This window comes from Eumetopias jubatus, unplaced genomic scaffold (genome assembly GCF_037043125.1).
Source record: "Eumetopias jubatus isolate StellerSeaLion01/CBP00866 unplaced genomic scaffold, mEumJub1_p1.0 scaffold_9, whole genome shotgun sequence".
Taxonomy (NCBI): Eukaryota; Metazoa; Chordata; class Mammalia; order Carnivora; family Otariidae; genus Eumetopias; species Eumetopias jubatus.
The window spans coordinates 114,368,635-114,395,685 of NW_028274815.1; the positions used below are offsets into that span (position 1 = coordinate 114,368,635).

The 27,051-nt window shown below is 47.0% G+C and overlaps 1 protein-coding gene and 1 long non-coding RNA gene across 5 annotated transcripts in view; one reads left to right on the forward strand and one right to left on the reverse strand.

The window, feature by feature from the left end:
* Positions 1-12,057: 12,057 nt before the first annotated feature.
* Positions 12,058-17,204, reverse strand: LOC148163591 (uncharacterized). Of its 3 annotated transcripts, none has more exons than XR_015768997.1 (3): positions 15,385-17,204; positions 14,761-14,901; positions 12,058-13,156 (listed from the first exon to the last, which is right to left on the reverse strand). It is a non-coding gene; the product is annotated as an uncharacterized LOC148163591 (long non-coding RNA). The 3 variants fall into 3 exon arrangements; XR_015768996.1 differs by lacking the exon at positions 12,058-13,156 and adding an exon at positions 13,313-13,807; XR_015768995.1 differs by lacking the exon at positions 12,058-13,156 and adding an exon at positions 13,313-13,837.
* HCK (HCK proto-oncogene, Src family tyrosine kinase) overlaps positions 16,895-27,051 on the forward strand; it is a 39,010-nt gene continuing 28,853 nt past the window's right edge. The window contains exon 1 of one of the 2 annotated variants that reach the window (XM_028118797.2): positions 16,895-17,166. The gene's annotated coding sequence lies outside the window, so the exon portion shown is untranslated. The remainder of the gene's footprint in view (positions 17,167-27,051) is intronic. The other variant, XM_028118795.2, reaches the window with a different exon arrangement.

Below are 27,051 nucleotides of genomic sequence, written 5' to 3' on the forward strand. Positions count from 1 at the left end.
TCAGCAGGCCCTTCTGCCAGACCCGGTTGGGCAGCGCCCTGCTTTGTCCCACTCACCCCAGGCGCGGCCCCGGGACAACTCCTCTTTCCCGCGACTCCCACAGCTTTCTGGAGGCCAAGGGAGGGATGGCGGGTGGGCTCCACCTGCTGGCAGACTGAGAAAAGAATTCCCAGAGCCCACAGAGCTGTTCCTCCTGTTTTACACTTTGAGAAACTGAGGTTCAAAGAAGGGGAAGAAACTTGAGGGAATCTCCTATTTCTCCTTAGATATTACCTCAAACTAACCACACTAAATAGCGTCAAGGGTCTTTTTAGGGCTCAAAATGGCAGGGTCGCCCCTTCCCTGATGGCAGGAATTGGATCATCAGTGTGAAATGGAGGTTTTTCTCCACTGGCACTTAAGTCAGAAATAGGTGATCGGGGTCCCGGTCCTGGCCCTAGGACTCTGAACAAGTTGCTTGTTCAGGTCTTGGATTTGGAGCCAGACAGACCTAGGGCTCCTGTCCGGTTAGTGTTTCTCACCCCTGGGTGATTTTCATTCCCTAATCTGTTGATGAGGTGGGCCCCTCCCACCTCACAGGGTGGTTCTGGGGACTAACAGAAGTCAAGACCTTAGTGCTGGGTCCAGCACATGATAGGCACCCAATAAAAGCTGTTCCCTTCCACATCCCCACCACTTTCAGATTTGGTCTGCCTGTCTTGCCTGGGAGCAGCGGGGTGGGAACTGAGGTGGGGGGTGGGCTGTACGAAGACCCTCAGGGAAGTTTGTGAAGAGGCAATAGGACTTGCTCCTCACAGCTCTATGACACCTGGCCCTGGGTTCAAGCCCCAAATGAAAAGTCCCCAAGACTTCACAGGCTGCCATCATGGGAGTCCGTGGTCGTTAAAGAAACCTGATGGCAGGGTTGGAGAGGTAGAGAAGTCAGCGTAAGGACAACATTCAACACGGCCTGAGTGAAGGCTTGGAGGCTAAAAGGGATGAGTCCTGAGAGAATGTCAGAGACTCACACAGAATTGCTAAAATTCATTTGCAAACCTTTACAGAGCCTTCCATGTTGAGACCGTGAGGTAGGTACAATTATCACCAATTTTAAAGTAATATTATTAGGGCTTCAGGTCCAGAGTTCCATGATTTATACCCAGTTTGTAGCAAATGGCCATCCTGTCGTAATTAGTCCTTCAAGGCCCTCTGATGTTTTCTTTGGTTTATTTCCCCCCTCTAGCCACACATTCCCCACACTCCTTCCCCTCCCCACTGTGCGCACCCACCCTACGTGTTGATATATGACCCTGTGTCCACCCACCCTACGTGTTGCTATGTGGCCCTGAACATAAAACGCACAGTGCTTCGTGTGTGCATTTACCCTACATGAATGGTGTTGTGTAAAGATCTCATTCTGTTTCTTTCTTTTTTCACTCCATCGTATGATTTTTAAGATAATCCATGTTGCTGTGGGAAAATCTAGCTTATCACATCAAATTGCTGCAAAGCATTCCAAGCTGTGCATCTGTGGTGTTATTTATCCACCCCCACCCCAGGGCTGGACACCCAGGTGGCTTCCAACCTTCTCTCACCGCAAACAATACTGTGATGAACATCTTTGAACATGACCCTATGGGCCTATGTGAAAATGTCTTTGGACCCTATACCCAAGTGGAATTAGTAGATCACATATGTGTTTTAAATGTCACTAAATTCTATTAGTGGTATGTGAAAGACGCTTGTCTCCCCACATTTTCATTCGCTTTTACATTATCTGACTGTAATTTTTACCTATAGTTTGGAGGTAAGGTGGCATCTCATTGTTTGAATTTCTCTGATAATATGAGATTCAGAATCTTCTATACTTGTCAGGCATTTGGGCTTCCCCTTCAGTGAACTGCCCATTCATTTCTTGGGCCCATTATCTATTGGGTTTCCTGTCTTTTTCTTGTCAATTTGCAGAAGTAGCTTGTAAATTTTAGGTATTAATGCTTTGTTGGATGTTGATGTTCCCAATATCATCTCCTAATATGTTGCTCATGTCGGGTTTGTCTGGGGTAGTGGTTCTCAAACTTTACCATGCACCAGAATCTTCTGTAAGGCTTGTTAAAACACAGATCGCTGAGCCCCACCCCAGAGTTTCTGACTCAGTAGAGCAGGGCTGGGGCCCGAGATTCTGCATTTCTAACAAGTACTCAGGTGATGTTGGTGGTCCAGGGAGCACACTTTGCAAACCACTGGCCCATTGCGCCTTCCTTTGAACAAATTTGTTCCATTGAACAAATCCTTAATTTTGATGTTTTCAATTTATTTATCTTCATTTTACAGATGAGGGAACTGGAGCTTGAGATGACGTGAATGCCCCAAGGTCACACAGTAAGCTGGGATTTGGACCCATATCTGGCCAACTCCAGAGCCCATAGTCCTAACTGCTCGACTATCCTGTCCACCAGCTTTTGGGGTGTAGTGACCACAGGCCGAGGCATTTGTCCTGAGACTCTGGGGGACTTTAATAAGTTCCTGCATAAGGGAGACACCGAGGGAGAAGCGCAGTGACAGGGCCGCTGAGAGTCACTGGGACAGTTCTTACCCCATAGTTCAAGGGATGGAGCAATTTCCCTCACACCCCGAGGAAGTCCCTACCCATCCCGGAACTACCCTCTTACCAAAGCCACGTAACCCCTTGGTAGCTGAGGTCCAAAGGGGCAGTCCAGGCTCCGAGCATGAGAACTCTGGCCACACTTACTACTGTAGCATCCAGAGACCCTTCCAGGATCACTTCCCATTATGGTTTCATTCCTGGCACTGCAAGAGGGGGAAAACCCCGGGTGGTGGGACAGCTGCTTCCCAAAGACCTCTAGGGGTGGTGTAAGGATGGGACTTCCCTTCCAGCTAGATCTCCTGGGGACAGTTTTGATCCATGAACAAGTGGCGACGTTAGTGAAATTGTCTCCAGCTGCCCCTTCCAGTGTGACTCCTTTCGTTTTGGGGTCCTGCAACTTCCTACTCCCTCCCAGCTTCCCCCCCCACCGAGACTCCTAGCAGACCTTCACAGCGGCATGTTGGAGAGGAGTCCTCGGGCCACCGTCCTTTTGTCACCAAATGTTTAAAGCGCATGCACTAAGAGCATGCACTAGAGGCATTGTGCTAGACAAGAGGGAGATATAGAACAATTCCTGTCCCAGGAGGGGCTCACGGCTTGATGGGGGAGACAGGTCCCCAAATGATTACAGCATAAACTTCTCAATTGTGAAATTGAAGAGTGAGCAACTAGCTCCTCCTGGGGAAAACAGAAAAGGCTTTGCAGGGTGGGGGGCGGGTGACTTACAAGCAAGACTCTGAAGGATGAGCAAGACTTTGGGCAGGTAGAGGAAGGTAGACAGGAGAGCCCTCCAGGTGGGGCCACCATGAGCAAAGGGCAAGGAGCTCAAAGGAGCATGGCACACCCCAAAACTGATAACCAGTTAGCTCTACTGCAGTGGTTAGGTACCACAGCCCTGGGGGTCAGACTGAGTGCGTTTTGAATCCCAATTCTATCATCTGCTAGTTGGGTGACCTTGGATAAGCTCCTAAATGTCTCTGGTCTTGGTTTCCTCATCTATAAAATGAGGATAATAATAGCATCACCCTCATAGAGCTCATAGTTTATTGCAAGACTTCAGCAAGATCCATGTAAGAGGACATACAGTAAGTGCTCAATAAATGTGACCATAACTATTGCTGGGAACATGGGGTGTGGAGGGTGAGGAGCAGGACTTATAGGAGAGAAAAGCAGAGGAATGGGCAGATTAGAAGGCCCTCGAAGTGCAGGTAAAGGGGAGTGACCAAAAGGGCTTGCATTTTACTGAAGGAGAGGAGGGCTGACTGGACGGCCGAGGAGAGCCTGGGCCCTGGGAGCTGGGGCAGGACCTGATGACCGAGGCTGAGACCTGACTCAGATGGAGGAAGGAGGAGAGAGCACGTTCAGAGGGGGGCAGGAGTAAGAGGGTCCCCTCCCCGCTCAGAAACGGTGCCTCTCACATCCTTTGATTAGATTCCTTCTTTCCTTCCTTCCTTCCTTCCTTCCTTCCTTCCTTCCTTCCTTCCTTCCTTCCTTCCTTCCTTCCTTCCTTCCTTCCTTCCTTCCATAACTGTTTAGCACTTAAACCATGGCCTCATGGTGTTTACATTCTAGAAAGTTTATATTTCTATTAAGTAATGTTGCTTGGTATTTCCGGATGCAGTCGCCACCCATTCAGGCTTAAATGATCAGAAATTGGTAGCCCTATTGGTGTGTCCTCCCATTTCTTGTCTATCCTCAGACATTTCAGATGAAGGGCAAATGGTCTTAGAGCCAGGCCAGCCTGTCCGGCCCACTTCCTGCGATGGTGAGTTCACTGTCTTCTGTGATAGCCCTTTCCATTCAGTGCAAGAGTTAACAACTGACTCCTTGCCCACCCCACCTCCCACCCCCACCACCAGAACCCTACAGGGCACAGCTGCTCCCTTAGACCCTGGGCAGCTCTGCCGTGGTGCCCAGAAAATGTCAGCACCTGCAGAAACTTCTCATTTCTGTCTAAAAGCAACTTGTTCCTAACACCCCCCAAAATTCCTGTTTTTGAAGCTTGTCGTGTAGACAAAGGGATAGTGCCTTTGATATGTAAAGAGGACATTCAAATAAATAATAAACACCCACAGTGCAATAGAAAAATAGACAAATTATTTGTACAGTCCACAGAAAAGAAAATACAAGTAACTCTGAAATGTGGCAAGTGCCAGCCTCACCCATAGTAAGAGAAATACACATTAACACATCGAGAGAACATTGTTCAGTCACTGGATTGGCTAAGTTTGGAAAGTCTGGTCACTTACCATGTGAGTGCAGACATTGTCACATGTCGCTGGTGGAAGGGTACATTGTTATAAATCCTACTTAACAATATTTTAAATGCATGGACCCCTCGATGCAGCAATTCCACTGCCAGGGACTTCTACATTTACACTCACACAAGTGGAGGTGATGGATGTGCAAGGAAAATCGTTGAGATTAGAAATAAACACATGTTCAGTGAGAGGAGACTGGTTAAATAAGCCGAGGCTCACACATACAATAGGACGCCATACAACCATTAATAAAAATGAAGAAACTTTCTATGAACTGATAGGAAATTACTTCCAAGATAAAGTAAGTGAGGGGGGGTAAAGCCGGGTGCAGAGGAATGCACTTGGATTAGTGCTGTCTTTTTGTTTAAAGAGGGTGGGAAATTTCTTTGTGTATATGCACGGAATAGTTCTGGAAGGATATATGAAATAGGTTCCAGTTGTCACATCTAAGCTGGAATAGTGTATATCTATAAAATAAGGAGAGGAGGAAACTTTCATGCTGTGTCTTAAATGTTGTACCACAAATATGAATTATAGAAAAGCAATTTTGTTAAAACCACTATTGTGATATTTATTGTACTCTGTAACACCATCTGTTTCCATGTCTGTCTGATCTCCCCCCCATCCGCCACTCCAACACACACACACACACACACACACACACACACACACATACACACACACACACACCGTGTGAGGGGAAGCAGGATAGTCAGTTCTGACTCATTCCTGCGTTCCCTGGAGCCCAGCATCACACCCAGCACAAAGCGAGTGCTCAGAAAATTTGAATACATGTTCATAATGACTACTGTCTCCAAGAAGACCCCAGTTAGTCTAGCCTCATAGTATTCCTGCTCTTGTGTAGACTACTCCCTACATTGACTAGGGATGTCCTGGGTAATCAATGTGATACTTCACCTTGCTCTCCTGGATCACTCCTTCTTGGGGGAGCCTGCCCCCCTGTCAGGAGCACACTCAGGCAAGTCTTATGGAGAGGTTCGCTTGGTGAGGAATGGGCGTTTCCTGCCAATGGTCCTGTGGGTGAGGCATCTTGGAAATGGATCCTCAGCCCCAGTCAATCCCTCAGATAATTCCAGGCTGCTCTTGACTGCAGCCTCATGAAAAATCTCAAGTCAAACCACTGAGCTAAGCTGCCCCCTAATTCCTGACCCACTGAAATTGTGTGTGAGATAATAACCCTTTATAATGTTTTAAGCTGCTAAATTTTGGGTAGTTTGTTACACAATATATACCTAATGCAATCAGTATGTCTTTATTAAGCATTTACTGAATTTCAGTTCTGTGGGGGAGTGCAAGAGAAAAAGAAATGCTTCTGCCTTCAGGGAAATAGGCCATGTGCACATGCATTCCTTCAGCTAACATTTATTTTTATTTTTTTAAAAGATTTTATTTTTCACCCAATGTGGGGTTCAAACCCACAACCCCAAGATCAGGAGTCACACACTCCGCTGACTGAGCCAGCCAGGCACCCCTCAGCTAACATTTATTGAGCACTTACTATATACCTGGCCCTGTGTTGAATGCTGACTCATAGAATGTTGGCAATTCAAATACACTGTAGGACAAGAGGGAACTTTCTAGAATGATAGAAATGTATATCTTATGGGATTGAAGTTACATTGATGCATATGCATTTGTAAAAACTCAGCAAATGTACACTTAATCTTATGCACTCTGTTATATGTAATTTTTACATAAAAAATACTGTAAACAGGGGCGCCTGGGTGGCTCAGTCTTTAAGCGTCTGCCTTCAGCTCGGGTCGTGATCCCAGGGTCCTGGGATCGAGCCCCACATCGGGCTCCCTGCTCTGTGGGAAGCCTGCTTCTCCCTCTCCCACTCCCCTTGCTTGTGTTCCCTCTCGCTGTGTCTCTGTCAAATAAATAAAATCTTAAAAAAAAATACTGTAAACAGGGGCGCGTGGGTGGCTCAGTTGGTTAAACATCGGACTCCTGATTTCCACTCAGGTCATGATCTCAGGGTCCTGAGATAAGACGCCCCCATGGGGCTCCTCGCTGGCCGTGGAGCCTGCTTGAGACTCTCTCTCTCTCTCTCTAGCCCTCTGCCCCTCCCCCCTCTAAAAAAATTCTGTAAACAAACATTGAACTCTAGTTAATAATATGTGGGCTGAAGTAATTTACTTTGAAATGCATTTTAAAAAGATGCATTGATGATGGGGCACCTGGGTGTCTCAGTCAGTTAATCGGTTAAGTGTCTACCCTCGGGTCAGGTCATGATCTCAGGGTCCTGGGATCAAGCCCCCCACCCACCCACCCTGCTGGGCGCTCAGTGGGGAGTCTGCTGGCCCTCTGCCCCTCCCCCTACTCGTACTCTCTTTCTCTCTCAAATAAACAAATAAAATCTATAAAAAACAAGATGAATTGTTGGATAGCTAGATGGACCGACATGTGATGAAGCAAGTAGAATGTCCATGGTAAGTACTGTAGGGGTTTTGTTGTAAATCCTTCAATTTTCCTGTATGTTTGGAAATTTTCATAGCAAAATGTTTGAGGAGAAGACCTTTCAATAACCACATATATCAGTCCATTAATTACACAAATAAAAACAAATATAGTCTAGTTTAAAAATGAAAAAAACAAAAACAAAAAACCTAAAAAACAGTCACCATCTCTTCCCCCTGCTTCCAATGTTCCTATCTTCTTCGGTGACAACTTCTATTCTTGTCAGCTGTAAAGTTGACAGCTGTAAAGCCCCTCACCTTTCTCTTTGCATTTACATACAGATATAGGTAAATACAAAACCGTGTTACCTTTTTTTTTTAAGATTTTATTTATTTGACAGAGAGAGAGACACAGCGAGAGAGGGATCACAAGCAGGGGGGAGTTGGGAGAGGGAGAAGCAGGCTTCCCGCAGAGCAGGGAGCCCGATGCGGGACTCTATCCCAGGACCCTGGGATCATGACCTGAGCCGAAGGCAGACGCTTAACGACTGAGCCACCCAGGCGCCCCAACCATGTTACTTTTTAAATGAGTGTACTTTCATACTATTCTGCAGTGTGTCTTGGGGATCCCTCCATGTCAATTTGTGCACATTGCCTCAGTTTTAAATTGCTGAGTAGGATGTGCCTTGTTCAAGATGCAAAGCTCAGAGAGAAGGTCTTGTCCAAGAGTAGACAGCATATCAGAATTGCTGGGACGGGAACCCATTCTTCTCGTTCTGGGGCCTGGGCGCACCCCGCGGGAGTGGCCGCCACTGAGTGGGGGCAAGGCTGGGACCCAGGCCCTGTTATTTCGCAGAATGCTGGGAGGCAGGTGGCAGGTCTGGCTTAGCACCCCCGCCCGCTGAGGTGACCTGCCTGAGCTTGCATGCACCCGGACCCAGGAGGAAGTCCAATGAGTGCTTCCTCTTTTCTTGCCCTCCGGGGACGCTAGGGGAAGGCAGGGGGTTGTGAAACTGAACTGTCCCCCAACCCCCTTGGGGGGGGACGGGGAAACCCGTCAGCTGAAGGAGGCCACGCAGCTGGGGGCAGAAAAACAACTTCTTGGGCTCCCCTCAGCACCCCCATTCCTGCCTAGTCCCACCATACCCCTGAATAGGAGGTCAGCTGACTCTAGGATGGTACCTGGTGTAGGTAAGCTTCCAAGGCACCCATAGTCTATCCGTTCAGCCACAAAAGAAAGCCCCAGTTCATCAGCTTCTGCTGCCATTTCCAAGGCTGATTTTCCACCTGTCTGTGCCCAGGGGCTTCAGGCACCGAGGGCACAGAAGTGTTTGTGGTTCATCAGTCAGGCCAGGCTGTTCCTCCCTCCAGTCTTTGTCAGGCTGTCTCTTCTGTCTGAAAAACCCTTTGCCATGATCTTCTGTTAGTATCCTTTAAATGTCGACCTATCACCTCCTTCAAGAAGTCCTCCTTGATGCACCCCAGGCTGGACCAATGTCCCTCCTACTTGGTCCTACAATATCATGCACAGCATTTTCCACTCTATCTAGGTTATCGGTTTAAGTCTTTATCTCCCTAATTCATTTGGATGTTGCTTGAAAACTATCTTGTTCATCTTTTTGTGCTTCCAGCCCCTGGCAGACATGCACATAATAAGCCCTCAATAAATATTAATAGAATTAATCAAAGAATGAAGGGTTTGGATCTCAATGCTATTCCTCACTGGCTATTTACAAACTTTGAACTTCAGTTTCTTCATCTGTAAAATGGGCACACGAATAGTACCTTCATGGAACTTGCAAATAAGCAGAAGAGACAGACAATAAACAGATTAACTTATTATAAATATGTACATGAAAAGTCCTCTGGAGAAAACTAAGGCAGGGTGAGGGAAGGAGCAGGAGGTGATGCAGAATGGGGGAACTTTAGGAAGGGGCATCAAGGACCTCTTGGGGTTGTTGTGAGTTTCTCAGGGGCTGGTCTTCTCAGATTTTCATTTGCCTCTCTTGGAAAATGAGGGCAGCAGTGGCCTGCCTGGGAGGGTATTGCTGTGAAATGAACACTGGCTACTTTGCAAATAAAAGGGGAAATATCTGAGCCCTGAAATAATGGTTGTGGCTCTCTTCCCCATTCCTCATACTGTTTTGAATATAGAACAATCAACAGTGGTCCCAAAGAATTTGAAATATGAAATGCAAATGCCTTCTGAGATAGGAAAATATATTTTTGAAAGAGCCATCATCTGACTCACTGTAAAGTGAAGCCTGCGTTGTTCCCCAGCTCCTGCCCTCCCTCCAGGACTGAGCCCTGGGATGTGTCCTTTAATCCGAATTTGTCTCTCTACTCCTCCGTCTCCAGGGCACACTTACTGAGTTTGTGTACTCATTACAAGCACTGGCTTTGGAGGTACACTGGAGACTCACAGACCTGGGTTTGAATCCCAGCTCTGTCGCTAGCTGGCTGTGTGACCTTGAGCAGGTGTCTCTACCTCTCTGAGCCATCCATTTATAATCATTCTTATCTCAAAGAGATTAAATCAAATGATATAAGTGAGGGCACAATAATAAGAGCTTTTAATGCAATAATTTAATGATCTGGTGAAGTAGGTACTCTTATCATTCCACTTTGCCGATGAGAAAGCAAAATCACAGCTAGTGAAAAGTACTCAGTCTAGCTTCAGTGCCTTTGCTTCCATCATTCCTCCATCCCTGACCCATTGTCAAGTACACACCAAAAACTTTTCTTGACTTTTTCATCCTCTAAAAATCCTACCCAGCCTCAATTCTACCTCTGTCTCTGATATTTTTTTAAGATTTTTTTTATTTTTAAGTAATCTCTACACCCAACGTGGAACTCAAACTCACAACCCCAAGATCAAGAGTCACATGCTATGCAGACTGAGCGAGCCAGGTGCCCCTGAAGTCTCTGATTTTTAAATTGACTTTTAATTTTTGAGTAGTTAATATATTCAAGTGGTCCAAAATTCAAGAGTACAAAGGGTATACTAGGACCAGTAAGTCTCCTTCCCTGCTCTGTCACCCTGCCCATCAACACTTGTTATTATATCTTTTTGATTATAATCATTCTAATGTTGTATAGTGACATCTCATTGTGGCTTTAATTTGTATTTCCCTAATGACTAATGATAATAAGCATCTTTTCATGTGCTTGTTAGCTATTTGTATAATTTCTTTGGAGAAATGTCTATTCAAATCTTTTGTCCACTTTTCAATTATGTTGTCTTTTTATTGCTGCGTTGTAGTGTATATATATTTGGGATACCAGTCCCTTAGGAGATCTGTATTTGCCCCCATTCTGTGCATTGTCTTTTCATTTTCTTGATTGTCTCATTTGCTGCACAAGCTTTAATTTTGATGAAATCCGGTTTATCAGTTTTTGTTGTTTGTCACATTTAAGAAGGCTTTGCTTAACCCAAAATCATGAAGACTTTTATAGTTTTAGCTCAAACATTTAGGTCTATGATCCATTTTGACTTATTTTTGTGGATGGTGTGAGGTAGGGGTCCATTTCATTATTTTGCATGGGGATATCTAGTTCTAGCACCATTTATTGAAAAGACTATTCTTTCCCCCACTGAATTGTCTTGGCACCCTTGCTGGAAATCACTTGGCCATAATGTAAGGGCTTACTTCTGGACTCTCAATTCTGTTCCATTGTTATATATTTCTATCTTTATGACAGTACCACACTGTCTTGATTACTGTAACTTTATAGTAAGTTTCAGAGTCCTCCAACTTTGTTTCACTTTTTCAGGATTGCTTCGCTGTTCTGGATTCCTTGTGTTTCCATATAACTTTTGGGGTGAACCTGTCAATTTTTTTTAATAGATGGGAATTATGTTGATCAATTTGAAGACTATCGTCACCTTGACAATATTAAGTCTTCCAATCTAAGAAGAAATGTCTTTTCCATGAGATATCTTTCCCGTCCTATGAGATAATTTTGTTTAGGTCTTCTTCAGTTTCTTTCAAGGGTGATTTTTTAGTTTTTGAATTATCTTGCACTATTTTTGTTAAAATTATTCCCAAACCTTTTATTCTTTTTGGTGATATTGTAAATGAAATTGTTTTCTTAACCTTATTTTCAGATTGTTCATTGCTAGTGTATAGAAATTCAATTAGTTTGGGGGCACCTGGGTGGCTCAGTCAGTTGAGCATCTGACTCTTGATTTCAGATCAAGAGATCAAGGGTCATGAGATCAAGCCCCATGTTGGGCTCTGTGCTGGGTGTGGAGCCTGCTTAGGATTCTCTCTCCCTCTCTCCCCTTGCCCCCCACCCAAACAAACAAACAAATAAATAAATAAAATACAATTAGTTTTTTTTTAAAGATTTATTTATTATTTATTTTGAGAGAGTGAGAATGAGAGAGTACATGAGGGGGGGAGGGTCAGAGGGAGAAGCAGACTCCCTGCTGAGCAGGGAGCCCGATGCGGGACTCGATCCCGGGACTCCAGGATCATGACCTGAGCCGAAGGCAGTCGCTTAACCAACTGAGCCACCCAGGCGCCCAAAATACAATTGGTTTTTATACATCCTCATTCTTTTTGACAACAGCTTGGTACTCCATTAGTGCATTATCATTTATTTTCCCAGTCCCCAAATGATGGATATCTAGATTATTTCCAACCCTTTCCTAGTAAAAGTGGTGCTGTATTGACTTCCCTTGTACATACCCATGAAGTCTCAGGCATTCTGATCTTTTTTCTCTCTGAGCTCTTACGACTGTCAGTTGCCACCACCCTGGCCCATGCCACCATCATATTATCCTTGGATGACTGCCTCAGCCTGCTCATTGGGGTCCCTGCTTTCCTCATGCCCCTCCAATCCCTTCTCCACCTAGCAGCCAGACAGATCCCATTAAAACACAAGCCAGTGTGGCTTACTCCTCTGCTCAAAACCTCCCAATGGCTCCCATCTTGTGTCAATTAAAGTTTTATATCAACACCAAGACTTCTTGGCCTCACATTCTGATTTCACTACCTTTCCAACGTCATTTCCATCACTCTCCTCTGCACCCACTCTGATCCAGCTACGTGGCCTCCTTTATCCCTTAAACACACCAAGTGCGGTTGCACCTCAGGACTTTTGCCGTTATTGTTCCTTCTGTTTGGAACATGCTTCCCCCAGATTATCACATGGCTCACTCCCCCAGTTCATCAGGTCTCTGCTACATGCTACCTCCTCAGAGAGGTCTACCCTGACCACTCTGTCTCAAGTCACATACCAACCTCTTGCTCTGATTTATTTTTCTTGTAATCCTATCACCCTTGCACATAAGATGTCAATTGATTTTCACAATGATTCACTGAGATAAATACAATTGTTATTTCCACTCGATAGATGAGGAAACTGAGGCTCAGAGAAGTGATTTGATTTGTTCAAGGTCATTCAGTTGATAAATGGCAGTGCCAGGGTTTGAACTCTAGATTGATGCCAAAGATGCAGCATTTAGCACTACTTCTTGTGGTCGGCTATATTCCCCATGACAATGAATGAATGAATCAATCAATAAAATGTTTGCCACCCCAAGTACTGGTAAGGCAGTGTTTTAGGATAAATTTGTAATTGTATAAATGTTCTTTGATGCTAATATGAGTTAGACGGGAAATACTTTTTTTAATTAAAAAGAATGACAATACCAAATAGGCAAGGATGTGGAGAAACTGGAAACCATATATTGCTGGTCGGAATGCAAAATGGTATAATTGCTTTGAAAACCAATGTAGCGGTGTATTAATCAGGTTAAAATATACATTCACCACTTGACCCAGCAACTCCAGTCCTAAGTATTTACTCAAGAGAAATAAAGCATGTCCATACAAAGGCTTGCACATGAAGGTTCATAGCAGCTTTCTTCATGTAACCAAAACCTGAAAACAACCCAAATGTCCATCAGCAAGTAAACGGATAAACAAATAGTGATACATCTAAACTGTGGAATACTACTCAGCAGTGAAAAGGAACAAAATACTGCAACATGTAACAACATGGAAAATCTCAAAAGTAATATGGAAGTAAGAGAAGAAAGACATAAAAGAAACATACGGTATGATTGCATTTATTTAAAATTCTAGAAAAGACAAAGCTAATCTACAATAGACAAAAAGCCAAAAACAGGCAATGAAGTGGGGGAGAAGTTGACTGCAATAGGGTATAAGGGAATTCTTTGGAGTGGTAGAAATGTTCTATATCTTGTTTAGGGTGGTGGTTACACAGGTGTATACCTTTACCAAAATTCATCAAGCTGAGTATTTTAATGGTGCATTTTATATATAAAACTATGCAAAAATAAAGTTGATAGGAACTTTGGAAACACGCACAGATTTTTATTGCAGCATTACTTCAATAGCAAAAAGAGGGGCAGGTGGAATTGGCTGTTAACAGGTCAATGTTTCAGCTGTCTGTGGTCCTTTGCCATCAGAATGACAAACTTGTGGAAGAAGGTGTAGCTGATGGTAATGATGACCCTCTCGTGTTCCCAGAACATGTATCTCTCTTCCTGGAGGCTCTCTCTCTGGTGGCTGGAGTATGCATGGGGCAGGCTAGAAGTGCTGAAGGATTAATACCCCCCAAGAGCATCCCTCATCCAATGTCTGCCAGGAGTTGGTACATAAATGCCCCAGCGCCCTCATCTTCCAGGAAGGGTAACTATGAAGTGGGAATACTACAGTGTCTCCAGAATTCCCCCTCCAGCAGGAATGAGTTCCAGGAGCCCACAGTTGTATAATTGGTTGCAATGCTCTCTTAATTGGCTTTCTTCCCTCTCCTATCTTATTCACCTACACCACTACGGTGTTTTCTGCATCTTCCAAATAACCTACTTTCAGGGGCGCCTGGGTGGCTCAGTCGTTAAGCGTCTGCCTTCTGCTCAGGTCATGATCCCAGGGTCCTGGGATAGAGCCTGCATCGGGCTCCCTGCTCAGCGGGGAGTCTGCTTCTCTCCTTCTGCCCCTCCCCCGCTCTTGCTGTCTTTCTCTCTCTCTCAAATAAATAAATGAAATCTTTTTTTTTTTTAAAGACTGATGGATGATACCAAGAGTCGGTCAAGATGTGGGGAAATGAGGGGAGGGGGTTGGGGGGATGTGGTAACTGGGTGATGAACATTAAGGAGGGCATGTGATGTAATGAGCACTGGGTGTTCTATAAGACTGTTTGAATTAATTTAAATAAAAAAAGATGTGGGGAAATGTTAGAAGAATTTTGGCAGCAGCCATCTGCAAGCAACCATCATTCTTGGCAAAGCAAGTCTTTACAAAATTCTTACACCCATCCGTCGGGGACGTGGTAGCCCAAAGCTGTGTGCCATCTAGATGTCCATGACTAGGGGGATGGACAAATAAACTGTGGCGATGTAGACAATGACCTTCAGCAATGTGGCTAAATGTTAATAACAGGGATGGAATGGGGGGAGCACAAAATTAAGTACTATTAAAGTAAATTAAACACAGAATTAAAATTATTTCTAAAGGGGCACCTGGGTGGCTCAGTTGAGCATCCAACCCTTTGTTTCAGGTCAGGTCATGATCTCAGGGTCCTGGGATGGAGCTCCACATCGGGGTCTGCACTCAGCGTGGAGTCTGCTTGAGACTTTCCCTCTCCCTCTGCCCTTCCCCACCTAAAATAAATAAATAAATCTTTTAAAAATTTATTTTTAAAATCACATATGTGTATTTCAGCACAGATACCAAACACATAAGAGCAGGGTCATTATCTTTTAATTCATGGTTCTGCCCGCCCCCCTCCCCCCACACAAATTTAGTTATGTTTGGAGACATTTTTGGTTGTCACAAGTGGAGAAGGAGGTTGCTACCGGCATTTAGTAGGTGGAGTCCAGGAATGCTGTTCATCGTCCTACGTTGCCCAGGACAACCCCCCCACAACAAAGAATTATGCAGCTCAAATGTCAATAGTACTGAAGTTGAGAAGCCCTGTGTAGCCCCCGCACTCAGCATAGTATTGCTGAATGAATGAATGAATGAATGAATGAGTGAAGAGATGATGGTAGCCTGAAGTGGCTGGTAGCAGTGGGAATACAGAAACGCTGTAAGATTCTTACACATCTTGGAAGTGTACTTGGCAGAATTCAGTGCGACAATACCTCTCTTTTTCCAGGAGATGTGCTCTGTCCTTGCCTGGTCCTGGGCACATCTCATTCATGTGGGGCCTCCAGTTGCCCTCCAGCCAGGCATCCCGCCCCCTCAATTTTCAAAGTCATCTGAGCTGCAGGAAACCGGCCAAGAATGAGCCAGGGCGGTGCCTGCGGGTGAGAAACTTTGCATGCCCTTTGAATCGCGCGGGGCCTGTGGAGCAGAACCCGCAGACCACAGAAGTACCCGGAAGGCTTGGGACACGGTGTGGGGGAGGGGCCTGGGCTCGTAAGAGTGGATTGAAGTGGTAGGGAAAACCGATCAGAATGCTAAAGGGGGTGGGGGTTAGAATTCTGTGAGAGTGCCGAGGATAGGGGTTAGGATCCTTGGGGGCTGAGTTGGAATCCTTTGATGAGGGGTTAAAATCCTTGAGGGTAGCGTTGGAATTTTTTTGGATGGATCGGATTGGAATCCTGAGGGGTGGATTAAAATCCTTTGGGAACAAGATTGGGATTACCCAGGAGCAGGATTAGATTCCCTGGGGTTAGGGTTATGAATCTGGAGGGCTGCGTCAGAATCCTTTGAAGAGAAGGGTTAAGATCCTTTGGTTGGCTGGATTAGAATCCTTGGGGGCAGGATGAAAAAACTCCGGTTGGCTGAGGCTAAAAAATCCTTCAAACGTGAGATTCTAAATCCTTTTGGGGGCAGAATTAGGATTTTGGGAAGAGATGGTGTTGCAGTTCTTGTGAGGACGGGTTTAATCCCTTTGGGGACCGCATTAGGGTTTGGGGAGGCGGGGATTATAATGCATTAGGGCAGGTGTAAGGTATTTGGAGGAGGGGGTGGGGTTAGAATCTTTGGGGGACGGATCAGAATTCTTAGGGGCAGGTTTATTATCCTTCTGGGCGGGGTTAGGATCCTTAGGGGCAGAGTTAGAAGCCTGGGATGGGCGGTGTTTAAAAAAAAATCCTTGGGGACTCCTGGGTGGCTCAGTCGGTTAAGCGTCTGCCTTCCGCCCAGGTCCTGGTCCCAGGGTCCTGGCACCGAATCCCTCATCGGGATCCCTGCTCAACGGGGAATCTGCTTCTTCCTCTGCCTCTGCTCCTGCTCTCATTCTCTCTCGCTTTCTCTCAAATAAACAAATAAAATCTTTATAAAAAAGTCTTTGCGCGGTGAGGGGCGCCTGGGTGGCTCAGTCGTTGGGCGTCTGCCTTCGGCTCAGGTCATGATCCCGGGGTCCTGAGATCGAGCCCCGCATCGGGCTCCCTGCGCCGCAGGAAGCCTGCTTCTCCCTCTCCCACTCCACCCGCTTGTGTTCCCTCTCTCACTGTCTCTGTCTCTATCAAATAAATAAATAAAATCTTAAAAAAAAAAAAGTCCTCGGGCGGTGGGATTAGGGTGCTGGGAGGTGGGGTGTGGGATTAGAGTCCCTGCGGTGGGGTTAGACTCTTCAGGGGCGGGGTTAGGATGCATGGGGGTGGGGTTAGAATCGCTCAGGGCGAGGCTAAGGAACCCAGATAGCCTGTGGGTGCCACAGCGTCCCTGGTCCCAGCCGGGACGCACCACCGAGGCCTAGAGGCCAGTGGGAGGGGACGCGGGCGGTTCAGCGTCCGGGGAGCCGGAGAAACCGCGCGGCGCCCAGGCCCCTCAGAGCAGGGCCCTTGCTTCTTCTCGAAAGTCAGCTCGTCTCCCTTCGGGCACGGGCGCCCCGGGACCCCGGGGGCTGCGGAGCTGGGGGGGCGCTCGAGCTGCGAGGATCCCGGCTGCCCGCAGGACGAGGAGCGGGAGCCCAGGTGAGTGGCGCGGACCCGGCCGCTGAGCGCCGCCTGAGGGTCTTCGCTGCGGGGGAACAGGGGGGAGCCCGGGGTGGTGGGCAGGGCCGGCTGGGGGGCGGCGGGGAGGGGCGGCGGTGGGGGGAGCGGCGGGCGGGCAGCGGGATGAGGGGCTGGCGGAGGAGATGGCCCGGCTGCGAACCTGGTGAAGCTCTTAGGGAGGGGAGCTCTGGCCACCGAGTGACTTCGATCCAGCCTCCGCTTCTCGGAGCCGTCCAAGGTTCCCTTTCTGCAAAAGAAAAGAAAAACGAGAAGGAAGGGATGGGGCTTCACGGAGACCGGGAGGGGAAGGCCCTTACGGTTCCTGGTGGGGGTGGGTGACAGGTCACGGCGGGTTGGCAGCGGGTCGGCAGCCGTCGTGGGGAAGGGGACAGCTGGACGTAAGCGTGACGTGCGAACCACACCCGGGCGGGGCTGCAGCTGGGCCGGCTCGCCGCGCTCCCGCCTCCTCCCGCGCTGGGCTGGTCCCCAGCAGGTCTGGGTCAAAACTCAAAACCTCCCGGACAGACCACATGGTGTCTGCCCCGTCACTTTCCTCTTCGTCAGACCTTGGGCCAAGTCGCTCTCTCTCTCCCAATTCCAGTTTCCTCCTCTGTCAGATGGGGCTATTATTCTTTCTCCAAGGCTATAATGAGCTAGGGTCCGTGGGGGTCATGCAAGGGGAAGTGGGATTCTGGGAGCAACCTGCCTGTTGACCTTGAGCAAGGGATTTGGCCTTCCTGTGCCTCCGTTTTTACACCTGTAGGATGGGGATATTAATAATAATGACTCCCTCACAGGGTCGTTTTGAAGGTTAGGTTGTTATTGATGGAAAGCTCTTAGAGCACGACGTGACAGGTATACATGTTAATACATGTGAACTATTGTCATAACTATCACAGTCTAGCCCAGTGCTTCTCAAACTTTGGCAGTATACCAGAATCACCTGGAAGGCTTGTTAAAACACAGATTTCTAGGCCCTGACCCCAGAGTTCCTGATTCAGTAGATCCACCTGCGACTCTGAGAATTTACATTCCCAGGTGATGCTGTCGCTGCTGATCCAGGGACCACGCTTTGAGAACCACTGCTGTAGACTTTGGCCAGCACAGAGAAAGGCTTCAATAGATATTGGTTCCTTTATCCCATGGCTTTCTCTTCACTATCCATTTTTTTTTTGGGGGGGGATGTTAAAATAAAGAAAAGTGAAGGGAATAATATACCAACTATCCCATGAACCCACCACCCAGTATTAAATGTTAGCATTTTGTTATGTTTGCTTCTGATTTTTTTTAAATAAAATTATTAAAAGTGACAGATAAAATTGAAGCCTCTCCACCTTGTCTCTCTCTCAGTCCTGCTTTTCTCCCTCCCCAGAGGCAACCATTGTCATGAAATATAGTCCTTTCCAGTCTGTGCCTTTAAGAATTTATTACATAGATATGGTTGCCTTTAAGTCTGTGCCTTTAAGAATTTATTACATAGATATGGATGCATAAATAATACATAAAATTGTTTTTCTGTGTTTTAAAGATCTCCAAAAATGCTACCCAGCTGTGAGATTCTTCTTCAGTGTCGTTTTTTTCTTTCCGTTGCCTGACCATTAAGTTGTTAGGGTCTAGTCAGCATGAGAAACAGAGGCATACATAGTTCATTCCTTCTCAGTGGAGTGTCCCAGCAGGTGACCACCCTACCTTATTTCTCATTTCCCTGTTGCTGGACATTCAGGTGTGGAACAAGGTATTTATGACAACAAACCATTGTGCTGGGATCATCCTGGATGTATGGCCCTGATGGGGGTGGGAGGGTACAGGTGTTTCTTGGGAAAACCCCAAGAGGGTGGATGGGTCTCCAGAGGGGGCATCTGTGGCCCTCTCTTACCGTGTGGGAGGAGGGCTGAGGCCTGGAAGGGTCACCCAGGGAGTCTGGGTCAGAGAGGACAGAGTGTCTGGGGCTGCTGACCTCTCAGGGTCGCCGTCCCGGGTTTCCTGTTCTCCACTGCTGGAGAGGAAAGATCTTCATCTGCCTGACACTTGGTAGAAACTCAAGCAATGGAAGCATGACTCCTTTAAAAAAAGCTTTTTGGATAACAAATATTTTAGTTTATTTTTGTATAGTCTTTTTTGTGCACTTTTTATTTAACATAATCAGTAAACTGCTGGGTATATACAATTTTCATCCTACTTCTTTGCTTAGCACTACATTGTAAACATTTGCCCATGTCATTAAAATATCCTAGGATTTTTTTAAATTGTCATTTTATTTTTTAAGTTTATTTATTTAGTTAAGTAATCTTTACACCCAACATGGAGCTCGAACTCATGACCCCCAAGATCAAGAGCCGCATGCTCCTCCAACTAAGCCAGCCAAGTGCCCCAAAATATCCTTGGATTTTTTTTATTTTTTATTTTATTCTTATTTTTTTTTAGGATTTATTTATCTGAGAGAGAAAGCAAGCAAGCACACAGAGGGAGAGGGAGAAGCAGTCTCCCCACTGAGCAAGGAGCTGGATGCAGGGCTAGATCCCAGGACCCTGGGATCATGACCGGAGCCGAAGGCAGATGTTTAACTGACTGAGCCATCCAGGCGCCCCCCCTTGGATTTTTTAATGGCCACATATTATTCCACTGTTTGGGTGCACTATGATTTGTTTAACCATCCTGGGAAAGCACTTTTATGTAGTTTGCAATTTGTAAATTCTTTGGAGTCAAAATTCACATAGCATGATGAACTTAACCATTTTAAAACTAACAATTCAGTAACATTTAGTACATTCATGGTGTTGTACAACCACCACTTCTATATGGTCCCCAAATATTTTCATCTCCCCAAAAGGAAGCACTGAACCCATTAAAACAGTCATTCCCCTTCCTCCGTCCCCCCAGCCATGGCAACCCCCAGCCTGCTTTTTGTATTTTTGGATTAATTTACTCTGGCTTCTTCCACATAAGCTAATGTTTGCAAGGTTCACCCAAGTTGTAGCATGTATTGGTATTTCAGTTCTTTTTATGGCTGAATAATATTTCATTGTATGTATATACTGCAATTTGCTTATGTATTCATCTGTAGATGGAAATTTGGGTTGTTTCCACCTTCTGACTGTTGTGAATAGTGCCGCTGTGAGCATGCGCCTACAGGTATTTGTTTGAGCACCTGTTTTCAATTTCTTGGGTTTATACCTAGGAGTGGAATCACTGGGTCATATGGTAATTCCATGTTTAACTTTTTGAGAATTTGCCAGATTGTTTTGCACCATTTTACATTCCCATCAGCCATGTAGAAGGGTTCCAATTTCTCACCTCCTTGCCAACACTTGCTGTTTTCCTTTTTAAAAAATTCCTATTATTATAGCCATCCTGGTGGGTGTGGGAAGCATGGATCTTAATCTCACCCCTAACCAGGCTGCTCCCTGGGGGCCCTGACTCCTGAGGTTGAGGAGAAAATTGTCTGCATTCAAGGGACCAGCCAGGTCTTGCACTTTAAACGCTTCCTGGAAAGTAAGGGCAAAGACACGTTGGTCTCCTAAACCACTGTATCACTAACATAGAGTAGGTGCCTGGCACATAGTAAGGCCTCAGAAACTTTGAACGTAGGAATGTTGAACAACCTCTCCCCTTCCTTGCCTGAGATACTTCAGCACATGGGTGTATTTCAGTTGGCCCCACGTAGTGATTCTTTTTAACTAGTTCCCAAGTTTTAACGTCAAGAGAACTCACACAAATCTGGATTTCTGTCTTTTGAAAAACTATGAAAGTTGGTAATGGTGAGACTAGAGACTCTGTCTCCCATGCCCCGCTGCTATTCACTCATGGCAGGTGAAGTTTTGCAGGGGCTGCCCTGTAGACTACCCCTGAGCTGTTGGTTTGCACCACCTTTTCTTGGATTACTTTCCTCAAGTGGGTACCCCCGCAGGCCCCTAAGGCCATTTGAGTTTTCAAGTCCTGCCCCCCCATCATGACAAGGGCTCTCCTTTTATAGAAAAGGAACGTCAGGCCCAGAGAGGCTAAGTAGCTTTCCCAAAATTACACAGCATACTAGCTATAACAATCTCTCTTAGCCTCCATCTTTCTAAACAACCCCCACAGCGCTTTGATCCCCACCCCGTGTTTCCAATTTCCTCCACCCCAGGGCTGGGAGCTTTAATATATTTCCAGGGTCCTGGGTAATGATGCAGAAGAAACCCTTGCAAAATGCGCCCTTGTTCTTGGCCGGTGCCCGTGGCCGCACATGCCGCGCCCTCTGCGTGTAGCTGCACCCTCCAAATGGCACTGCACTGGGGCCTGCTTTCCTGATACCACCTTAAGACACCCACCCAAGCTCTCACCATCACCCTGAAATCCTTTGGTCTAGGAGATTTGGGTGCAGCCAAGCGAATAGGAGACGTTTCCTCATCTCTGCCAGAGAAATGAACCATAAATAGAGCACGGGAGACCAAAGTGTGAGTGCCCACATTGCCTCATAGGAGCTGCGATGCGTTCAGCAAATCCCCTCACTCTTTGAGTCTCAGATTCCTCGTCTGAAAAATGGGAATAACGATACTACCTCCCAACTCACGTAGTACAAGTCCTTTGATGTCAACACACAAAAAACTATACTCCATATTTTCTGCAGGCATGTATGTCTTAGTTCGAGTTTCCTTAGAAGCAGACCCTAGAAAAGGTGCCATGTGCATTTACTATTTAGTCTGTTTGGGAGAGGATCCCAGAAAACCCTGGGAGGAGAGTGGGGAAGTGAGCCAGAAGAGAAGGCGGCCAATAAAAGTGTGTTATCAAGCCAGTCACTACCGTGGGCACTGGGAGATCACTTCCGCTGGGAGCCCTGGGAGCCCTGGGCGCCCTGGGAGCCAGTGAGCATGCGCGGCAGGTGAGGGACCTTGGGAGCCAGTGAGCGTGCGCGGCAGGCAAGGGAATTGAGGTATTTATCCTCCTGCTCCTGTCAGTCACTGGTTGAAGGCTGCTCCTGGAGGATGATATTTCTCTAGCACTTCCACTTGCCAAGGTCACGGGCAGAGCAGGTGCCAATGGCCACAGAGAAATCTCTCAGGCAAAGAAATACAGAGGCTGCCAGCCGGAGTCCTCTGAGATGGTAAAGGGCAGAGTGGAGGGTGGCGCACCGACAGATACCCGTGCGTGCGTCCATACGCGTGTGAGTCAATGCAGAGGCAGCGGCGACCTGAGGGGGAAGGGGTGGCCATGGAGAGCCTGTCAACGGAGTAATCCAAAGGCACCTTAGATCTATCTGTAAGGCTTTCCTTTTTAATAAGGACGATGTACTTACTGTCTTACCAGGTGATGAAAGGTAATTTTAAAAACAAAATACATACCCTCCAAAACAGAAAAGAAACTGAGACTCTGTCAAGTATAAAAAAACAGCTGTTGAAAGGTCAGAGCATGCGTTGTTGCGGCTTCAAGGTTTCTATTTGTGGGGGACAGACTAGGGGGCAGCTGACCTTGGAGCATCATGGGAAATTAGAGTTAAAAGTTGGCCCCCGGGGGCCAAATGGCCCCCCTGCCCTGTCTGAAGGGGGCAATCTCCACTCAGTTCCAGTCAAGGAGGGGCTTCATTCTTCTCCGAGCAGAGATGAAGAAACACGGATATCCCTTTCAATTTAAACACACATTTATAACTTGTTTCAAATCAGGGCACCCGGGAAGCTGAAGGAGACTTCATTCAATTATTCAAGAATTTACTGAGCACCTACTGTGTCCTCGTTTTACACACTGAGATAGAGCAGTGCACAAAACAATCACCACCCTCATGTGTCTTACATTCCAAGGATGACAGATGATAAACAGATCCCTAGGTAATTTATTAGTGTTAGTTCAGGTGCTTTGAGAAGCAGACTCTCATCTCAGATTAAATATGCAAGAAATATATCAGCGTGAATGCATGTGGGGGCAACTAGGAGAAGCTAGGAGAGTCAGCACATGGCAAGGCATGTTGGACTCCAAATGAAGAAGAAAGGGAAGGAGGGAAGGAGGGCAGGAAGGAAGAAGCAAAGGAGAGGTGGAAGTATCTTAGACTCCAGTGCAGTTCCAAGGAAAGCTTGGCAAGGCTGTCGGGGAGCCCTTAGCCACAGCCTCCTGTCAGAGGTCCCCCTGGCATGGCCTGCCTCAGTATTCCTGCCACACTCCATCACTGGCTGGAAACAGCCCATGGCAATAGTGATGATGGATGGCAGCTGAGGCCATTCGTCAGTTCCACTCTCTGCAGTCGGAGATCTGAGAGGCCCATCTTCGTGGCCGCCACATCAGCTGCGGGTAAAGCCATGAAGAATACAGCTGGGAAGGGCTAGAAAGTGATGAGAGTTGACGGTGGGTGTTCCTATTCTTTTTTTTTTTTTAAGATTTTATTTATTTATTTGACAGAGAGAGACACAGCGAGAGAGGGAACACAAGCAGGGGGAGTGGGAGAGGGAGAAGCAAGCTACCCGCCGAGCAGGGAGCGCGATGCGGGGCTCGATCCCAGGACCCTGGGATCATGAACTGAGCCGAAGGCAGACGCTTAATGACTGAGCCACCCAGGCGCCCCGGGTGTTCCTATTCTTAACCAGGGTGATGAGGGAAGGCCTCTCAGAGCAAGTGAGATCTGCAAAGAGACTTGGGTGATGTGAAAGACGCGTTTGGGGTGAGGAACATTCCAGAAAGTAATATGTGCAGTGGCCCTGAGGTGGAAGCATGTTTGGGGAATTGAGGAATAGCGAGAGGCTAGTATGGCTGGAAAGGAAACATCAAGGGAGGATGGCAGGACTGCCGGGTTGGGGGAAGCCCCGATCATGGAGCCTTGTCAGCCACAGAGGGGTCTTGGGCTTTTATTCCAAGTGAGATGGGAGTCCCAGAAGTTGTTAAGCAGAGGAGGCATATGACCTGATTTATATTTTAAAAGGCTTGCTGGTCTATAAGAGGCAGAATGGGGGTTCAAACCCGGCTCTTTGTGACATCAAATCGCATCCTATAGGTTCCCAAACTTGCCTGCCACCTGCTTACCTTAGAGATAAAATTATCCTAAGGAGGTTCACAATTGCTCTTCAACTCTGGACTTGAACAGGTGACCCGGAGGTAACAACGAACATGCTAGGAATTGACTACATGTTTAGAACAAGTAGTTGACACACACGCATGTCAGAGCCAGCCCTCTGGCCGAGTCAGGCGAATGACCAGAGGTCTTGAGTTCCTCTTCAGGGTGTTGCTCTGTCACTTGCTGTTGTGTAAACCAGGGCACAACACTCACCCTCTCCAGGGTTGCTGGTCCACCTGTATAATGAAGGTCTCTCCAACCCCTTCCTGTTTGCACAGTCCAAGTTTTGAGCTCTTTGATCAGAAAGAAGCTGAGGGTCAGGAAAGGCAAGAGATGAGGAGTCAGGGGTGAGCCCCACATGTCCACTAGGAATAACAGTCATTTGGGCGTTTAGGTGTTTCATTGAGAAAACAGTCAGCGAACCAGAGGAAGGGAATCTGTAGGGCTCTGCACACCTGGAAACTCTTCCAGAAACTGTCCCTGATGGGGGAAGACATTTTCTCCACCTGCATGGCTGAGCTGTACTGAGAAGGGAAAGTTCCTCTAATTGGACAGTCTTGAGCCCGGGGCCCCTGGAGGTCTGCCTTCCTAAACTTCCGGTTTGGGTTCCTCAGCCTCATCCTGCAGTTCCCCACTGTAGCCTCTGGGGTTGACCCCAGTGGAGGATGAGAGGCAAGAGAGCTGGTTTCTCATTCTACCTGCCACTGACCACCTGGGAAACCTCTCTGTCGTGGAGTTCCATTTCTCCATCTGTAAAATGGGCTCTTAATTCTGGTCCTGCTGACTTCAGCCAAGTATGGTCAGGCCTGTGGAAGGTTGAACACAATACATTTACTCCATAAGTGTATAGGGAGGGCCTAATACATGCCAGACACTTTCTAGGCATGATGTCAGTGCCATCAGCTTCTTGGGGTCCACATTCCACCGCATCCTCACCTATTCTAATGGATCTAGTACCCCTTCTCATCCATCAGAACCTACTATCCATGAAGTCTTTGCCATAAGCCATTTACACTTAGGTATGAATTACAATCCCTGGTAAGAATTTCCTCTGCACTGGGCAGCACTCTTTGAGGTTTAAGCGGGGCAGAAGTCCAACTCAAACTGGCCCATGCAGGAGAGGGAGATTTTTGGGAAGTCCACGAACACATCCGCTTCAGGACGGGCTGCATTCAATGGCTTGCGAATCTGTGTTTTCTCCATTTCTTGGCTCTGCTTTGCAACTCTTTTCCAGCCAAAGGCCAATGGATGACTCTTAATGTCCAGGATGGAGTCACGTGTCTACCTCTGCTTCTGTTACTACAACTCTGCTTGGTCAGACTTGGTCACAGACACCTCCCCCCCCACACACACATACCTATAGCCGGAGGTTGAAGTCAGTTCTACCCCAATCCATGAAATGAGGATGAGAGAGAGGTGGTTCCCAAAGGAGGACTGGGGAGCTGTTCTCAGAAGAAGGGGGAGCAGAGACTATGCAGGAAAGAACTATCATCCAACATCTTGCTTCATATTTGGAGAAACTGAGGCCCAGAGAGAGGTTGGGAGTTGCCTGAGCTCACACAGTGAGCTTATGGCAGAGGTGAAACCAGAATCCAGCGCTTCTCAGCCCCAGCCTTCACAGGCCTCTGCTTGAGCCAAAAAGGTCCTTGAAAACCATCTCCTGCCCACTCCACAGGATGCCCAGGCAGCACCCTGGCCTCTCCCCCTTGGGTTTCACTCCGACCATGCAGGAGGAGTCCCTGAGGCTCCACAGCCTGCATGGGGACCTTGGGAAGCACCCAGGGCAAATAAACTGACCTTCCTCATTTCCCTTCCATGTAACGCCTACAGAAGCTGAGGGGGCAAGAATCGAGTTTCAGTTTCCAGGAGCTTCGCAGTGACCTGAGGAAGTGTCTTTGCCAGAGGTCAGCAGTTCTAAGCTAGTCTGGGACCAGGCAAACAACTTCTGCTCTCAGAGCCTGGTTCTGAGTCACATTAGATAAGAATCATGTGTTCAGAGGTTTTAAAAAGCTTTTCACATCCCAGGACCTCAGGCCGTGCCTGAGAAGCAAGGGCCTCCTACTTTACAGGGCAGAAAATACAGCTTGGGGGAAGTGATCTACCGAAGGTTACATAGCCAGCCAGTGGCAGAACCAGGATCAAAACCCAAGTATTCTGACCCCAAGTTCAATCCTCACTCCACTACATTAGTGGATCTCACATTTTAGGGTGTATAAGAAGCTCCTGAAGAATTATGAGAAATGCAGATTCCAGGCCTTCATCCCCAGAGACTCTGCTTCATTCCGTCCCGATTGTAGCCCAGCAAGAAGCAGTGAGGACTATTTGGGTGCGAGCAGTAAAAATCCGATTCAAACTGTCTTAGACAAAATTGAGAATTTATTTGCTCATAAACTGGAAAAATCCTGAGGTTGGCAAGTTTCAGGCATCACTGGATCCGGGTGTTCACACATGTCTTCAGGAATCACTCTGTCTCCATCGCTCCGCTCTGCTGACCTCTGTGATGTCTTCACACTAAGACTGTGCCTCTCTTCATGATGTCAGAATGACTCCCAAGTGCTCCAGTTCCCTACACCTACACCTACATCAGCTTATCCTTATAGAAATAGAGTGCCTTTTTCCTAATTTTCCCAGCAAAATCCCAGGGCCAATTCTGATGGCCTCAGTTGGGATCACATACATACCTATAACTGAATCAACCACTGCTGGTTGTCAGGGGGAACGTGGAATCCTCTGATTGGCCAGACCTGTATCAAGTTGTCAATGCCTGAAGGCAAGGGAGGAGTTAGCCTCCTGAAGCTCCTTGCATTGTGTGGAAGAAGGCTGGTTTCTTTTTCTTTTTCTTTTCTTTTTTT